The sequence below is a fragment of the Phyllobates terribilis genome, unplaced genomic scaffold (assembly GCF_046119375.1).
Source record: "Phyllobates terribilis strain yellow unplaced genomic scaffold, ASM4611937v1 Scaffold_69__1_contigs__length_7402412, whole genome shotgun sequence".
Taxonomy (NCBI): domain Eukaryota; kingdom Metazoa; phylum Chordata; class Amphibia; order Anura; family Dendrobatidae; genus Phyllobates; species Phyllobates terribilis.
In genome coordinates this window covers 4,289,012-4,308,426 of record NW_027362829.1, presented here as the reverse complement: position 1 = coordinate 4,308,426, position 19,415 = coordinate 4,289,012, and positions in this window count along the sequence as shown.

Below are 19,415 nucleotides of genomic sequence, written 5' to 3'. Positions count from 1 at the left end.
CAAACGGAGTGGCAAAGAGTGTAAATTCGGCTTCAAGATCCTGAAACCCATGAAAACGTCTATCAAACTCTTGTAGTAACTGAGAAATTATATTGGAAGAGTAGTTCAAGCGTTCTGGTTCAGCTCGTACCAGCGACTGCACAGCTGAGAAATGAGCCAAATTGCCAGACTGCAGCCGCTGGGCCACATAGACAGCTACATCTGAATGCTTTTATACCAGCAATCATCATTGTAATCATCTGCTTTGGGCCCTGGAGCTTCAAGTTGAGTGCGTTGAGGTGTTCTGTGACATCTGTTAGAAACACTAAGTCAGATAGAAAAGCTGGGAAGGAAAGTTGGAAAGCGTCTTTATCTTTCAGCGCCATAAAAATCTATCTCCTGTCTCAAAGCAAAAAATCTTTCCAACCCTCTTCCCCGACTCAACCATCTGACCTCGGTATGCTACAGCAAGTCTCCATATTCACTGTCCATATCAGACAGGAATGAAGTGAACGGCCTATGGTTAAGACCTCTTGCCCTTATAAAGTTACCAGTCTTAAGCACAAAGTCCATAACTTCTTTCATTTGTACACTTTTTCCGCACAGCGCCCCCTGATGCAGAATGCAGTGTATAGCACTGAAAGGACCTGACAATGAACGCTGGCTTCGTTTTGCTTTCAATAATCCCACAACACCAATGTTTTCAGGACACATTGCTGGTGCCCCATCCGCTACCACAGACACCAGTTTATCCCATGGCAGTCCTGCTGGGTTAATACAACCTTCAAGCTCTTTAAAAATGTCCCGACCGGTCGTTGTGCCTTTCATTGGTAATAAATCCAATAATTTCTCGGTTATGTTTAGGTTTTCATCAACCCCACGAATGAACACAGCACAGTATGGAGTATCTGTTACCCTCAGTAAATGGTCGTGAATGATTTGCTCTCATGTTACTGAGTACAAAACTCGCTTTTCCAGAAGCTTCACTTGACCCGTTAATACTTGGGAACAAGTTTCGCTGTTTTTGGAGAGACGCTTTCAGCTGCTGAAGCTTTTCCTCTCTGTTTGCCAGACATTGCTCCATACTGTCCTCCATGCTGCGTCATGTAATGACAACGCACATTGTAGTCCTTAAGCTGCGATAAATGAAGACAAATCAGACTCCGGGCTCTCTCCGACCTCTGTGACAAAATATAAGTTTTCCCACTTTTCCTGAAATATTCGTTTTTCATCAGCAATCTTGCGCTTTTTTGATGACGATGCCATTTATGATGTTAAACAGGTGCTTTGTGTATTGAAAAATATGTCTGTTAGCAACTCCGTCCTGCTCCCATAGAAATGCATCATAGTCTGCGGGCATATGCAGAGTATGGACTATAATGGTGCTGGCCGAGTGAACATGCGCTCTGTCGTGCATCGCCTACTTGAGGCAGACACTCGGACATAGTAGACTGCGTCCAGTAGGTGTATACGCCCGAAAATGATGCACGACAGAGCACACGTTGACTCTGTCAGCACCATTATATATTCTATGATCCTCGTTGGCACATATGTCCAAATCCCATTTTATATTGGTTCGGACATAAGCCCCGACGGGACCAACACACATGGGCAAGAACACAATGTGAAAGAGGCGTCAGCAATATATGAGGCTGCTGTGTTCTGCCCATACATTGCTTAGTTCACTGCCAGATCAGTTTTCAACTGATAAAGAGGTGTGCCGGGCGCCCGCACCCCACTGATTTCATATCACTGATTTATTCAATGAAGTGGCCATTTAATCATTAAAGGGGTTGTCAGACAATTTTATTTTGATGGCCTATCATTAGAACAGGTGATCGATATCTGATCGGTGGGATGCAACATCCAGCTCCCCCCACTGATCAGCAGTTCCCGGTGCCTGTGGTATGTGCTCACTTGCGGAGCTGAACTTCACAGCTCCATCAACTGCATAGTGGGCACGGCTGGGCACTTCATATCCACTCTTATTGAGGCGTAGATTTGCATTACCCAGTTGCAGCCATTATAAAGGATAGGCCATCAATATAAAAGCAATGGACAATCCCTTTAAGTCCTGCAGAATCTCTTTATGTAGCTTCTCACCATTGCAATGCCATACATGTCAATATTAAAGAGAACCTGTAATGTCAGAAAACGCTATTTACCTGGTGATATAGAGTCAATCTGCAGGTAAATATCTTTACAATGCTACATGGCCGTCTTACTGTAAGTGCAGCTACCAGGAAAGAAGTAACTTATTTCCTCCCGGGAGCTATGGGCTTTCAGTCATAGAAGTTACATTCATCGCTCACAGCACTGCTCACTATACTGTAAGCACGCCCCAGAACTTTTGATTTTCTCCGCACAGATGCGCTGCACACTGAGCTGGCAACCCAAGTGCTGGAGCGTGCTTACAGCAACTACTCATAGTGTAGTAAACAGGCTTAAGGAACTCCTTGCATGACTGAAAGCCGATGGCTCTTGAAAGAAATATAGTTCAGTTTCCCAGTAGCTGAACTTTTAGTAAAGCTGCCAGGAAACGTCGTAACACTATTTACCTGCAGATTATTCCTGTATCTGACATTTTCAGCTATACCATTTTTGGTATATGGCTTTTTGATAATTTTTTATTCTACTTTCTGTCAGTATGATGGAAAAGCTACATTTTTGGTGCATTTATTATTTTTTATTCATCATAAGGCTATGATCACACATTACGTTTTTGCAGTGTTTTTTTCTGCAACCAAAATTTGCTCTTGCTTATAAGTGCTCTTTCACATGTCAGTATCTCCAATGCTGGAGACATTGATACAGGTAGACCCATTCAAATGAATTGGTCTGTGCACATCTCAGTGTGTTTCCACAGACCGTGTGTCCATGTGCTCCACATACTGACATGTCTGTTTTTTTGCAGATGCACGGTCCGCAAAATGTACCACACGGATGACATCCATGTGTCATCCGTGTGACACGTACCGGTGCCTGGGAATCAGCGCTACAGTTAACGCTGTTCCCAAGCGCTGGGTGCTGAATGCTGCCCTCATCATGGTTCCCTGCCGGCGCTGCGATCAGCACCAGCAGGGACAATGATGACGGTAGTAGTGTCTGATCTCTCAGTTTCCAACTATAAAAATAATAAAATCCATATACTCACCTCTCCTAGGTGTCCCCCGCTGTAATCCTCTGACCAATGCTGCCAAGGAGCAGGGGAGAATGAGCGGCTCCGGAGCTGCGCTCAGTGAGTAACAGGACACGGCTTCTGAGCTCAGCTCTGGAGCCACTCATTCTCCCCGACTCCTCGGTATCAAAGGATTACAGCGGGGGACACCTAGGAGAGGTGAGTATATGGATTTTATTGTTTTATTCTTAGTTTTACACAGGGACACAGTGGGAGCAGACACTACCACTACCCTCATCCTTGTCCCTGCTGGTGCTGATTGCAGCGCAGGCAAGGAATCATGATGAGTGCAGCATTCAGCACCCGGCGCTTGGGAACAGCGTTAGCTGTACGCTGATTCCCTGGTGCCGGTATGTGTGATCCTGATGCAGCACATGGGCCGCACACGGATGCAACATGTAAAACGGATATCTCCGGTAACGGAAATATATGCGAAACCGGCCTAAAAAACAGGTTTTGTGGCGTTTTTTGGTGGAGATTATAGGAATCTACAGTACGTTTAATAAAGTCAGTTTTATTCACCAAAAAACCTGCAAAATCAGTGTTTTCCCACTTTCTTATTGCTATGGGTGAAAAACGCTGCAAAAACGCTTTTGTTCAATGTCCCCATTGGGGCATACGTTCAAACCCTACAAGAAAACGGGATACGGATATTTGTGCCTACAGGGCCATAGACTGTAATGATGCCGGCAGAGCAAACGTGTGCTCTGCATAATTTTCGGGAGTGCACGCCTACAGGAGGCGGACAGTCAGACATAATAGACTGCATCTGAATGTGCGCTTCCAGTATGTGTACACTTCCGAAAATGATGCCAGCAGAACGCACGTTCGCTGTGTCGGCACCATTACAGTATATGGCCCCATAGGCACATATGTCTGAATCCCGTTTTGTGGGGGGGTCCGGACGTATGCCCCGATGGGGACATTGAGCGTAATGTGAAGGCACAGTAAGCCAGGGATATGGTACAGATTTATACCACAAATGTGTACTTTTTTTTTTCACTTTCAAGTTTAGTAGCAGAATACTTTTATTTCATATTTTATTTAGATTTTTTTATGTAGCTTTTAACTTTTACTTTACAGTCACTGATCTAATATCCTGCAATTCTTCTGTACTGCAGAATATTAGGTCTGTCTGTCTGTCTTATATTGACCGTTCACATGTAGGACCCTGCATATTCCAGGCCCCAAAGATGGCTAACCCAAAGGCCATTACTTGGCCTCAGGTTACCATAGGCTTAAGAGTAAGCCCCTCCCCTGAAATAGCCATCTAGATGCCGCTGTCACAATTGATGGCGGTATCTAAAGGGTTAAACGGCTGCGATCGGTGTTAATACCAATCGTGGCCATTAAAGTAGGTTGTCAGCTGTGATGTACAGCTTACCTCAGCGGATGATAGGGTCGGCTCTGCATGTAAGCCGGCGCTATCATCTTGCTGTACATGTACAGCCACAGCATATGTCACCTACAAAATCCAGCAATGGGGGGGAAAGTCACGCCTCTGCTCTCTGTGCACTGGCGTGATGTCATCACCCAGCGCCAGAGGGATGTCATCACGCAGCGCCAGAGGGATGTCGTAATATAGTTTGGAAGAAAAAAGACTCAGGATATACAACCGTGCACACCCAATATTAGAAAAATGAAAAAATCTTTATTACATGATTACACACTGACAACACAAGAAAAAATAAAAACATTTAAAAACAGACAAGGCATAACAATATTCATGGGGGAAGAACAATAATAGTGTTCCAAAGCAATAAATCCCCCCTTAGGCCACAGGTATAATATATATAATTTTAATATCTCATAATACAATAATGGTTTTTAACCAAGCTATTTCGCCCTAGTGGAGGGTAGCACAGCACCACTAGACCAAACATAGGTAATGGACCAGGCACTCCCAAATAATCAGACTATACATCATAATAGATCAAGGAATGAAGGAATGAGTGGGAGTAATAACCTGCTAGCACTAGGGGCCCGTATAGTATCAGCATTTACCAAAAAGTGTCATCCCACGTAAGGTACGACATCGGATCATGAGTTAAATCATGTATGGCAAAACGGGCACTCCTGAGTAGTCAAGGGATAAATCAAAAATAATAAATTGACATAGTTACCTGTTGGCACCGAAGACCCTACGCGTTACGCTGCTGGACCGCAGCTTCGTCAGGGGTATGTTGTCAGTGAACACATGTGTACATTAAATAATCTATCCAATTTAGTGTGATTCCCTTCAGGTGAGTATAGATGCCCTCAGAAAGTCTCTCCAGCATCGTGGCAAATCGGACGGTAACTTCCTGTTTCCACAGCGTGCCGCCCACGTGCTGTGATGTAACGCAACCGGAACTGGATAAGACGTCATATCCGGTCGGCGAACCGCCGCCCCTTCCTATCTCTCATGCGTTCCACCCAGACGCTATGGTGGAACGCAACCGGAACTAGGTAAAAGATCATATCCGGTTTTGGAAACCGCCCCCTCAGAGATCAAGAGGGATGTAGTCCCTTGGGATGGTCACAATAGGAAAGAAGTTGGCATTCCCGGGGAAGATAGAATGCAAAAAATATATGTATACACCCGGAAGTAGCGCGTCCGCTACAAAAAATTACCGGTACAAAGAAAAGAGGGCTGGCCCTGATCAAGGAAAGTGCCTGGCCAGGCCAAAGAGCAAGATGAAAAGTGTGATTGGAGTCAGAAAGTCACCAAATGTGCATAAAAGTGTGACCAATAATAACAATACAAACAAAAACATAAAAGACTTACCAGACAAACCAACCACAAACAAACATAGAACAAACAACAATCATGTACAAATTGTGGGCCATTACAAAGGTGGCTAATGAAGCCAAACAGCAACATATATGGATATACGTACAATTATAAATAAGGACCTGGCATTTAAGATGATAAGAATGCTGGGGATTAACTTGTTATGGGATGGAGGAAATGCACAAGCCAGCCACACGAGAAGAGATGGAAGGATAAAAAGGATAAAGAGGAAAAAGGTTGAACCAGAGAGCCCTCAATCTAAAGCGGGATTCCAATAGCAAGGATACCATGGGAGTTTAAGCCAAGTAACCAGTAAATGAAAAGTCCTCATTTATACCCCTAGGGGCCACTGTATCAAGAACAAAGATCCACCTAGATTCAGATCTCAATAGATCCTTGGTGTGATCTGAATTATGTGAATTGGGCCTCATCTTCTGGAGGCCCATGACTCGCAATTTATTGGGGCTACCAGCGTGGCATTGGAAGAAGAGCAGAGCCACCGAAGAGATGGCTTTGCCCTTCTTCAAATCCTGTTCAGCAAGATGGATGTTGGAAACATGTTGCTGTACCCGTCTACGGAGTTCCTGCGACGTTTGACCAATATAAACCTTCGGACAGGGACAGGTCAATGCATATACAACATTAGTGGACCTACAATTGATAAAGTCCCTCAAAGGGTATTGATGGTTGTCAATCGGATTAGTGAAAGTTTTACCAGAAGAGAGAAATGGACAAGCAGAACAATCGCCACAAGGGAATGAGCCCTTAAATTTACTGCCGCCCGAGGTACTACAACTGGGGCGTGTATAGTGACTATGCATAAGTTTATCCCTTAAATTTGGGGCGCGTCTAGCCGTCAACAACGGTCTCTCTGGTAAAATGCTAGAAAGACGACTATCCGTCTTAAGTATATTCCAATGTTTCCGAAATAGACTACCCACTTCATTCCATTGATTGTTAAACCTGGTGATAAATCTAATATGTGTATCCTCCATATTGACACGTGATTGTAGCAACATCTCCCGTGGTTTGACCAAAACCTTCTGGTGAGCCTTGGAAATTACCGCTTTAGGATATCCGCGCTCCCGAAAACGTGAGGTTAAATTGCTGGCCTCGGTTTTGTAATCCTCCTGTGTTGTACAGTTCCTTTTGGCCCTTGAGAATTGTCCCACCGGTATGCTGTCTCTCAAGTTTCTAGGATGAAAACTTTAGTAGTGTAAGAGACTGTTTGTGGCAGTCGATTTCCTATGTAATTTGGATACAAGTGAGCCACCCACTTTCCTGATCTCCAGATCCAGGAAGTTAACTGCAGAGGAAGATATACAATGGGTAAGATGAATGTTAAAATCATTAACGTTCAGCCTATCAATGAAGGTAAGTGCCTCGGCTTCCGTGCCCGTCCAGATAATCAAGATATCATCTATGAAGCGTAGCCACTTGAAGACCCCCCGATTGTATGCCTGTGAGGGGTACACGTGTGTGTCCTCCCACCAACCCAGAAAAAGGTTGGCAAAGGAGGGCGCACACCGTGCCCCCATGGCGGTCCCAGAGATTTGTCGATAGAAGATATGATCAAACACAAAATAATTGTGGGTAAGAATGAAGTTCAAGAGGTCCACAATGAAAGAGTCATGTAAACGATTACCTCCACTTGTAGCATTCAGAAAATAGAGGACTGCTGCTATGCCATCTTTGTGGGCTATATTTGAATATAGCGATTCAACATCAACAGTGATGAATAAGAACTGGTCAGGTAAGCAAAGAGAGTTGAGAGTCCGTATCAGATGAGATGAATCTCTGAGATAAGAGGGTAAACTGGTAACGAGGGGCTGCAAGAAAAAATCTATGTAAATACATGCCTTTTCACAAATGCTTCCTATGCCTGACACAATAGGTCGACCCGGTGGACATTCCAGATTTTTGTGGACTTTGGGCAAGACATAGAAAGTGGGTATGGTAGGTTTCCTCACTATCATAAATTCCCTCTCTTGTTTATTAATGGTTCCCAAAGAGAAAGCCTTCAAAAGTAGTCGTTCAAGCTTAGCCGAGAAGACCTGTGTGGGGTCCGAGGGAAGTCTCAAATAAAATCTGGTGTTATTGAGCTGTCTATGTACTTCAGCAGTGTACATGCCACGAGGCCATAAAACAATATTTCCCCCTTTGTCTGCTTCCTTTATCAGGAATTCCTGGTTTTTCTGCAGGCAAAGGAGGGCACGCCTCTCCATCATGGTTAAATTTTGATGAGATATGTTATTGACAGGTAATCTCCTGATCTCATCTTTCATAACCTCAAAAAATGTAGAAACTGCTGGAACCAAAGACAGGGATGGTAGAATATTAGAAGGTAATCGATGCGGAAACTTTTTCCTACCTTGGTGTGACTGGTTGTCCTCTAGGAGTTCAAGTAAGTCACGGAAGACCTGTTTATCAGTAGGGGAAGAGAGGTCTGAGAATGAATCAGATTTAGTGTAGATGACTTTGAGAATAATTCTCCTACAAAAAAGATACAAGTCTTTTAGCAAGATAAATTTATCGACCGGTACCATGGGAGAGAAAGAGAGACCCTTCTGTAATACAGACCTTTCAACATCATTTAATGTATAAGTAGAAAGGTTGATGATCTGAAGTTGGTCAGAGTTCTGACTTAAAATCTGTTCCTCTTCTTGTATGTCCTGGTGGCCATGGTCCTCACAGAATTTGATCCTGTTTTTTTGCTGCCGTTGCTTACATTTCCCCCGTCTCGTCCGCCGTCGGTATCGCTCGTTTCTGAGCTTAAAAAATGATCACTATGGCCTATACTTGACAGAGATCCTCCTTCCGTATATTTTACAGATGAAGGTTTACGCAAGTTACCCCTATGTTTCCATTTATAGGCTTGGTTCCTGTCATAATCAGCTTTATCCCTGTTTAACTTTGCTCTTTTCCTCTCCATGGTATCTTTATCAAGACGATCAATGGTGTCCCTCAACTCAGTTTGGAAGGGCACTATAAATTTATTATAATCATATTTGTACATCTGTGTTTCCAATGATTTAATACGAATTTTCAATGTCTGAAAAAGATCCCTGTCATGTTGGATTAGCATATTGACTAGGACATTAGAACACTGTGATAGACCTGATTCCCATGTGGCCTTAAATTCTGGGGTAGGTTCCCAGGCTGGAAATATCTGGACTCTCAATCCACGTGGATAGATAGAGAGTCTCTGATATTCCTCAAGGCTAGATATGTTCCACCAGACTCGTATGACTGACTTGTGCAGATCCGTCAAATCCCGTGCGAGACAATTAAATATCAGAGACTCTCTATCTATCCACGTGGATTGAGAGTCCAGATATTTCCAGCCTGGGAACCTACCCCAGAATTTAAGGCCACATGGGAATCAGGTCTATCACCGTGTTCTAATGTCCTAGTCAATATGCTAATCCAACATGACAGGGATCTTTTTCAGACATTGAAAATTCGTATTAAATTATTGGAAACACAGATGTCCAAATATGATTATAATAAATTTATAGTGCCCTTCCAAACTGAGTTGAGGGACACCATTGATCGTCTTGATAAAGATACCATGGAGAGGAAAAGAGCCAAGTTAAACAGGGATAAAGCTGATTATGACAGGAACCAAGCCTATAAATGGAAACATAGGGGTAACTTGCGTAAACCTTCATCTGTAAAATATACGGAAGGAGGATCTCTGTCAAGTATAGGCCATAGTGATCATTTTTTAAGCTCAGAAACGAGCGATACCGACGGCGGACGAGACGGGGGAAACGTAAGCAACGGCAGCAAAAAAACAGGATCAAATTCTGTGAGGACCATGGCCACCAGGACATACAAGAAGAGGAACAGATTTTAAGTCAGAACTCTGACCAACTTCAGATCATCAACCTTTCTACTTATACATTAAATGATGTTGAAAGTTCTGTATTATAGAAGGGTCTCTCTTTCTCTCCCATGGTACCGGTCGATAAATTTATCTTGCTAAAAGACTTGTATCTTTTTTGTAGGAGAATTATTCTCAAAGTCATCTACACTAAATCTGATTCATTCTCAGACCTCTCTTCCCCTACTGATAAACAGGTCTTCCGTGACTTACTTGAACTCCTAGAGGACAACCAGTCATACCAAGGTAGGAAAAAGTTTCCGCATCGATTACCTTCTAATATTCTACCATCCCTGTCTTTGGTTCCAGCAGTTTCTACATTTTTTGAGGTTATGAAAGATGAGATCAGGAGATTACCTGTCAATAACATATCTCATCAAAATTTAACCATGATGGAGAGGCGTGCCCTCCTTTGCCTGCAGAAAAACCAGGAATTCCTGATAAAGGAAGCAGACAAAGGGGGAAATATTGTTTTATGGCCTCGTGGCATGTACACTGCTGAAGTACATAGACAGCTCAATAACACCAGATTTTATTTGAGACTTCCCTCGGACCCCACACAGGTCTTCTCGGCTAAGCTTGAACGACTACTTTTGAAGGCTTTCTCTATGGGAACCATTAATAAACAAGAGAGGGAATTTATGATAGTGAGGAAACCTACCATACCCACTTTCTATGTCTTGCCCAAAGTCCACAAAAATCTGGAATGTCCACCGGGTCGACCTATTGTGTCAGGCATAGGAAGCATTTGTGAAAAGGCATGTATTTACATAGATTTTTTCTTGCAGCCCCTCGTTACCAGTTTACCCTCTTATCTCAGAGATTCATCTCATCTGATACGGACTCTCAACTCTCTTTGCTTACCTGACCAGTTCTTATTCATCACTGTTGATGTTGAATCGCTATATTCAAATATAGCCCACAAAGATGGCATAGCAGCAGTCCTCTATTTTCTGAATGCTACAAGTGGAGGTAATCGTTTACATGACTCTTTCATTGTGGACCTCTTGAACTTCATTCTTACCCACAATTATTTTGTGTTTGATCATATCTTCTATCGACAAATCTCTGGGACCGCCATGGGGGCACGGTGTGCGCCCTCCTTTGCCAACCTTTTTCTGGGTTGGTGGGAGGACACACACGTGTACCCCTCACAGGCATACAATCGGGGGGTCTTCAAGTGGCTACGCTTCATAGATGATATCTTGATTATCTGGACGGGCACGGAAGCCGAGGCACTTACCTTCATTGATAGGCTGAACGTTAATGATTTTAACATTCATCTTACCCATTGTATATCTTCCTCTGCAGTTAACTTCCTGGATCTGGAGATCAGGAAAGTGGGTGGCTCACTTGTATCCAAATTACATAGGAAATCGACTGCCACAAACAGTCTCTTACACTACCAAAGTTTTCATCCTAGAAACTTGAGAGACAGCATACCGGTGGGACAATTCTCAAGGGCCAAAAGGAACTGTACAACACAGGAGGATTACAAAACCGAGGCCAGCAATTTAACCTCACGTTTTCGGGAGCGCGGATATCCTAAAGCGGTAATTTCCAAGGCTCACCAGAAGGTTTTCGTCAAACCACGGGAGATGTTGCTACAATCACGTGTCAATATGGAGGATACACAGATTAGATTTATCACCACGTTTAACAATCAATGGAATAAAGTGGGTAGTCTATTTTGGAAACATTGGAATATACTTAAGACGGATAGTCGTCTTTCTAGCATTTTACCAGAGAGACCGTTGTTGACGGCTAGACGCGCCCCAAATTTAAGGGATAAACTTATGCATAGTCACTATACACGCCCCAGTTGTAGTACCTCGGGCGGCAGTAAATTTAAGGGCTCATTCCCTTGTGGCGATTGTTCTGCTTGTCCATTTCTCTCTTCTGGTAAAACTTTCACTAATCCGATTGACAACCATCAATACCCTTTGAGGGACTTTATCAATTGTAGGTCCACTAATGTTGTATATGCATTGACCTGTCCCTGTCCGAAGGTTTATATTGGTCAAACGTCGCAGGAACTCCGTAGACGGGTACAGCAACATGTTTCCAACATCCATCTTGCTGAACAGGATTTGAAGAAGGGCAAAGCCATCTCTTCGGTGGCTCTGCACTTCTTCCAATGCCACTCTGGTAGCCCCAATAAATTGCGAGTCATGGGCCTCCAGAAGATGAGGCCCAATTCACGTAATTCATATCACACCAAGGATCTATTGAGATCTGAATCTAGGTGGATCTTTGTTCTTGATACAGTGGCCCCTAGGGGTATAAATGAGGACTTTTCATTTACTGGTTACTTGGCTTAAACTCCCATGGTATCCTTGCTATTGGAATCCCGCTTTAGATTGAGGGCTCTCTGGTTCAACCTTTTTCCTCTTTATCCTTTTTATCCTTCCATCTCTTCTCGTGTGGCTGGCTTGTGCATTTCCTCCATCCCATAACAAGTTAATCCCCAGCATTCTTATCATCTTAAATGCCAGGTCCTTATTTATAATTGTACGTATATCCATATATGTTGCTGTTTGGCTTCATTAGCCACCTTTGTAATGTCCCACAATTTGTACATGATTGTTGTTTGTTCTATGTTTGTTTGTGGTTGGTTTGTCTGGTAAGTCTTTTATGTTTTTGTTTGTATTGTTATTATTGGTCACACTTTTATGCACATTTGGTGACTTTCTGACTCCAATCACACTTTTCATCTTGCTCTTTGGCCTGGCCAGGCACTTTCCTTGATCAGGGCCAGCCCTCTTTTCTTTGTACCGGTAATTTTTTGTAGCGGACGCGCTACTTCCGGGGGTATACATATATTTTTTGCGTTCTATCTTCCCCGGGAATGCCAGCTTCTTTCCTATTGTGACCATCCCAAGGGACTACATCCCTCTTTATCTCTGAGGGGGCGGTTTCCAAAACCGGATATGATCTTTTACCTAGTTCCGGTTGCGTTCCACCATAGCGTCTGGGTGGAACGCATGAGAGATAGGAAGGGGCGGCGGTTCGCCGACCGGATATGACGTCTTATCCAGTTCCGGTTGCGTTACATCACAGCACGTGGGCGGCACGCTGTGGAAACAGGAAGTTACCGTCCGATTTGCCACGATGCTGGAGAGACTTTCTGAGGGCATCTATACTCACCTGAAGGGAATCACACTAAATTGGATAGATTATTTAATGTACACATGTGTTCACTGACAACATACCCCTGACGAAGCTGCGGTCCAGCAGCGTAACGCGTAGGGTCTTCGGTGCCAACAGGTAACTATGTCAATTTATTATTTTTGATTTATCCCTTGACTACTCAGGAGTGCCCGTTTTGCCATACATGATTTAACTCATGATCCGATGTCGTACCTTACGTGGGATGACACTTTTTGGTAAATGCTGATACTATACGGGCCCCTAGTGCTAGCAGGTTATTACTCCCACTCATTCCTTCATTCCTTGATCTATTATGATGTATAGTCTGATTATTTGGGAGTGCCTGGTCCATTACCTATGTTTGGTCTAGTGGTGCTGTGCTACCCTCCACTAGGGCGACATAGCTTGGTTAAAAACCATTATTGTATTATGAGATATTAAAATTATATATATTATACCTGTGGCCTAAGGGGGGATTTATTGCTTTGGAACACTATTATTGTTCTTCCCCCATGAATATTGTTATGCCTTGTCTGTTTTTAAATGTTTTTATTTTTTCTTGTGTTGTCAGTGTGCAATCATGTAATAAAGATTTTTTCATTTTTCTAATATTGGGTGTGCACGGTTGTATATCCTGAGTCTTTTTTCTTCCAAACTATATTATACTATTATATCAGGTTACTGTAGCACCCCGTTTTGCTCACTATTCTATAGCAGTGCCCACCTCCTTGCAGAGGGATGTCATAACGCAGCGCCAGAGGGATGTCATAACGCAGGGCCATAGCCACTACAGAGCGGCGCACTCATCCTCTCTGCTAGGGTGAGACTTGTGGTGCACCGCGGGCTGCAGATGCCTGCCTCAGGGGCCGCATGTGGCCCGCGGGCCGCATGTTTGAGACCATTGCTTTAGATGGTAAGAAATCTACATATATGGTCATTTTGGAGATAGAAAGTCTGATGTGGAAGCTCCCTTAACATTAGTATTAATTGTAATAATTTACATGATCTTTAATAAGATATTTTATTGTAATATCTATTTACTACAATATTATCCATGATCTGTGACATGGTTTTATTAACCAATTAAAATAAATTAATTATTTTAGATAAAACCCTCGACCTTTCAAATTTTAATATTTCGTTCTTATATAGATATATTTCCTATGATTAAGACATTTAACTATGGTACAATGATAATCTTTTAATATCCTATGTACAGGGTGGGCCATTTATATGGATACACCTAAATAAAATGGGAATGGTTGGTGATATCAACTTCCTGTTTGTGGCACATTAGTATATAGGAGGGGAAAAACTTTTCCAGATGGGTGGTGACCATGGCGGCCATTTTGAAGTCGGCCATTTTGGATCCAACTTTATTTTTTTCAATGGGAAGAGGGTCATGTGACACATTAAACTTATTGAGAATTTCATAAGAAAAACAATGGTGTGCTTGGTTTTAACGTAACTTTATTCTTTCATGAGTTATTACAAGTTTCTCTTTGTTTACAGCCATTGACATGTCACAGAGGTTAACACGTGAGGAGCGGATAGAAATTGTGTTGATGTTTGGTGAATGCAGTACCCGGGTCATTGCAGCAGATTTCAATGCAAGACACCCTATGAGACCACCCATCTCCCATGCTACATTTAGCAAATTCTTGCCAAATTTCATGAAACAGGTTCAGTGTTGGATTTGCCAAAATGTGGATGCAAGAAAACTGTCACTAATGAACAAACATCAGTGGCTGTCCTTGCTTCATTCAGCAAGAGCCCACAGCGTAGCACTCGTCGCATGTCACCTGAGAGTGGCATCAGTCAAACATCCCTTCGATGGATATTAGCTACTCACAAATGACACCCTTACAAAATCCAGCTGCTGCAGCATCTCAACGAGGATGACCCAGATCGGCGCACTGAATTTGCAGAATGGGCAAAACAAAAATTGGAACAGGATCCTCAGTTTACACAGAACATTATGTTCAATGATGAGGCAAACTTTTTTGTGAATGGTGAACAAAACCACACACAAAACCACACACTGACACTAGCGCACAGTTCATAGATCCCTCCAAGACTGTTGGAACACAAAAATTGATGGTATTGTGTGGTATATGGGGTACAAAGATAGTGGGGCCATTCTTCATCAATGGAAACCTCAATGCCACTGGATATCTGAAATTGCTACATGATGATGTGTTGCTCTCTTTATGCACTGAAGATGGCACGTTCCCTAAGTTTTTCCAACAAGATGGTGCACCACCACATTATGAGTGTCAGGTCTGAGCATTCCTACATGAACATTTTCCTGGAAAGTGGATTGGTAGTCGTGGGTCAGTTGAATTGCCACCAAGGTCTCCCAATCTGACCCCCTTACACTTTTATCTTTGAGGTCATCTGAAAGCAATTGTCTATGCTGTGAAGATACAAGATGTACAGCATTTGAAACAACAGATACTGGAAGCCTGTGCTAGCATTTCTTCTGCGGTGCTGCTATCAGTGTGTCAAGAGTGGGAGAAGAGGGTTGCATTGACAATCCAACACAATGGGCAACACTTTGAACACATTTTATAAGTGGTCATAAACTTGTAAATAACTCATGAAAGAATAAAGTTATGTTAAAACCAAGCACACCATTGTTTTTCTTATAAAATGCTCAATAAGTTTGATGTGTCACATGACCCTATTCCCATTGAAAAAAATAAAATTTGGATCAAAATGGCCGACTTCAAAATGGCCGCCATGGTCACCACTCATCTGGAAAAGTTTTCCCCCTCCCATATACTAATGTGCCACAAACAGGAAGTTAATATCACCAACCATTCCCATTTTATTTAGGTGTATCATATAAATGGCCCACCCTGTATATTTTTTAGATGTCACAATTTTATCAAACTCCCGGAACATCGAGCATTTAGATCTCCATGAAGTGATTGTCTTTTTTTCTCAGAGTATAAAACTCCACTCATTGTAATTCCAGTCACTACCGTTTTACCTTCTGAGAGAATCCATGTAGCAAGCACGAGATTCCTCTGATGTTCCCCGTCCTCTATTACCTACAGTCCCTGATAACGAAGGCTTGTAGTAAAAAGAAAGATCTCCCTGACCGGATCCCCCCGTGACGTCACCACTGCCCTAGGTGACCCCTCAGCAGATGAAATCCTTCCAAGTTACACACATAGCCATATATTTACTCCAGCGGCCGTATTCATGGACAGAGGTAAACCACGCTCTCTCCCCATATTTCACCATCACATTGTATGAGAAACTAATTAATTAAAAAAGGAAGCGTGGAAATTATTTATAATGATATTTATTTTTCCTCTAATAAAATTATACAGGAATTGATAAAACACACTGATATCAGTATAATGACACAAAATAATATTCTGACATATGAAACACGACAAATGGCCTGTAACAAATATAATAAACTAAAATAATATTTAGAGGAATTCGGATAAGAGCATTTTAGCTCATCAAAAAGACATTAAATAAAATAAATCAAGAATTTATTGACATACAATGAGCTACAAGTTTTTTACACACTTTTCTCCGACCCTTGGATTTGCTTTTCTTTTTAATCATCTGCTAATTCCTAAATACACATAGCGGCTTAACGAGTAAAGAACACAGGACACAGTGGTTTTCCCTATAGAGACATAGGTTCTAGCCCAACTCCTGCTATTAGGATAAGTGAATAAATACATTTATTTTAGTGAACATTTGAACTTATATATATACAATTTTTAAATAATGCTGAATAGGTTTATAGTATATGAATCGTGATACATTTTTAGGAGGAATTTCTTTGTATAATTGAAATACACACAATTTTGTTATTTTCCGATGTAATCGTTTGCCAATCCAGTGAACTTTGACACAACTCAGACCGTCATGTGTTGATTTGGTGTCTTAATTCAAACCTCAAGCCTTTACACCGTCTTGCAGGATTTTGTCTGTATGTGGTTGTCTCCTGAAGAAGAAGTGCTTGTCACTTTGAAACTCCTCGAATAAAAACAGAAATTTAATAAACCTTTCTGAATTGACGTCTTGAATAAACCAGCAGCCTGGGAAGTATCCACAAATATCTCCAGATCCTGATATTCAATGATCTACCCTGCCAAGTTAAGGGTGGTAGCCCGAGGTACTGTGCACTTTATTCAAGATTCATAAACCCTTCACTGGCTGGATATGAATGAGAGGATCAAATATGAAATACTCCGGGATCACATTCAGGATGTTACAAGTTGTAGATCCTGTGGTACAAACACTAATTCTTCAAAAACACAGTGATCCGTGAGTGTATGGGAAGAAGTGTCCCTGCTTGTTGGACAGTTCTTTACAAATGTTGTTTTTTCTTCAGGTTCTATTATGATTTTATCACAGTCCTTATGTATAATTGGGGTTGAATTATCTCCCAAGGAGACGTAAATTCTAGGGGGGATTTTCCCATATGTTCAACAGTGACTGAGCCGCCATTTTTTATACTTTAAAAATGGAAATACTTCGCCCAGTCTCTCACCCGGAGAAAGGTGTTTTATATCTGACTATTATGGTTGGGGTTTTATGGGTGGAGGTCTTTTTTATTTTTTGGGGTATGTTTTATTTTGTTGACAATCTTGTAATTAGCGCTTAACTATCTATGTAAAACAGAAATGCTCTGCTGATAGGATATTGGAAACGACATATCTACTACATTAAATATGGCAGGGTCAGTGCAAATAGCTGGAATGTAAGGGGTCTTTCTTCTAGTGTTAAAAGACAGGTGATCTTTCAGTATCTTTAAATGGAAAAAACACATCTTACCTCTGAGAAACTTCATCTACTAAACAAGAAGAGATTACAGCCGACTATCACTCCACGCGCTCTCCATACTCTCGGGGAGTCAGTATATTAGTACACCCTAGTGCACAATGTGAGCGTCTTACAGTGAGATACAGAGGGTCACTAGATATGTTTGTTCTGTAAATTAATTACTAAATCTCTATTAATATAATCTATCTACATACCACCACCATATTCCAGGAGAATTATACATAAAATTCTCACTATTATTTCCGGCTTCTCACAAATCCCCTATATTATAATAGAGGACTTTAATAATATACCGGACTCTCACTGGGATAGAGGGATAAGAGGGTAGAAGGCAATTGTATGGCTTCCTGTATGAATGCCCACATTCATGCAGGAAGCCATAATAATGGTGTTACGTAAACAAGGCAAGGACCCTAGCTTGCCGGCATCCTATAGACCCATCCCTCTTTTAACAGTAAAGTCAAACTTCTTCCCAAGCTGCCATCCAGGGCTGGCGTCAGCCCTGAGCCAGCGGGGCGGGCCCACTCACCGTCGGGGACATTGGCGCTCTATGGGGCCAGTGAGTTGGGAGAGCCCAGTGCCAGTGCCGCACTTGCTCAGGCTGCCAGCACTTGGAATACTTACCTCTCCCTGTTCCCCACAGCTCCAGCTTCTTCCGCGTCTGCTGACTTGTGACTTCTCAAGTCAGAGGGAGCGATGACATCAGCGCACCCTGTGCTATGAGCATCACAGAGAGTAGGAAGATGGCGACGCTGAGGAGTCCAGAGCTGCAGCCAGCAAGGAACGAGGAGAGGGAAGTATTTGATTTTTTTTCATGTACACAGCATTATATGGGGGCCATCTTCCATGGAACATTATATGGGGCCCATCATGTATGGAGCATTATAGAGGGCCCATCATGTATGGAGCATTATATTGTGCCCATCTTCTATGGAGCATGATATGGGGCCCATCATGTAGGGAGTATTATATGGGGCCTATTCTGTATGGAGCATTATATGGGGCCAATTTTTCTGTATGGAGCATTATATGTGGCCCATTATTCTGTATTTAGTATTATATGGGGCCAATTTTTCTGTATGGAGCATTATATGTGGCCCATTATTCTGTAATTAGTATTATATGGGGTTCATTATTCTGTATGGAGCATTATATGGGGTCCATTATTCTGTATGGAGCATTATATGACGCCCATTATTCTGTATGGAGCAATACATGGGGTCCATTATTCTCTATGGAGCATTATATGGGGTCCATTATTCTCTATGGAGCAATATATAGGGCCCATTATTCTGTATGGAGCATTATATGGGGTCCATTATTCTGTTTGGAGCATTATATGTGGCCCATTATTCTGTATGGAGCATTATATGGGGTCCATTATTCTGTAAGGAGCAATATTTGGGGTCCATTAGTCTGTATGGAGCATTATATGAGGCCCATTATTCTGTATGGAGCATTATATGGGGCTCATTATTCTGTATGGAGCATTATATGAGGTCCATTATTCTGTATGGAGCATTATATGATGCCCCATTATTCTGTATGGCGCAATATATGGGGTCCATTATTCTGTATGGAGCAATATATGGGGTCCATTATTCTGTATGGAGCAATATATGGGGTCCATT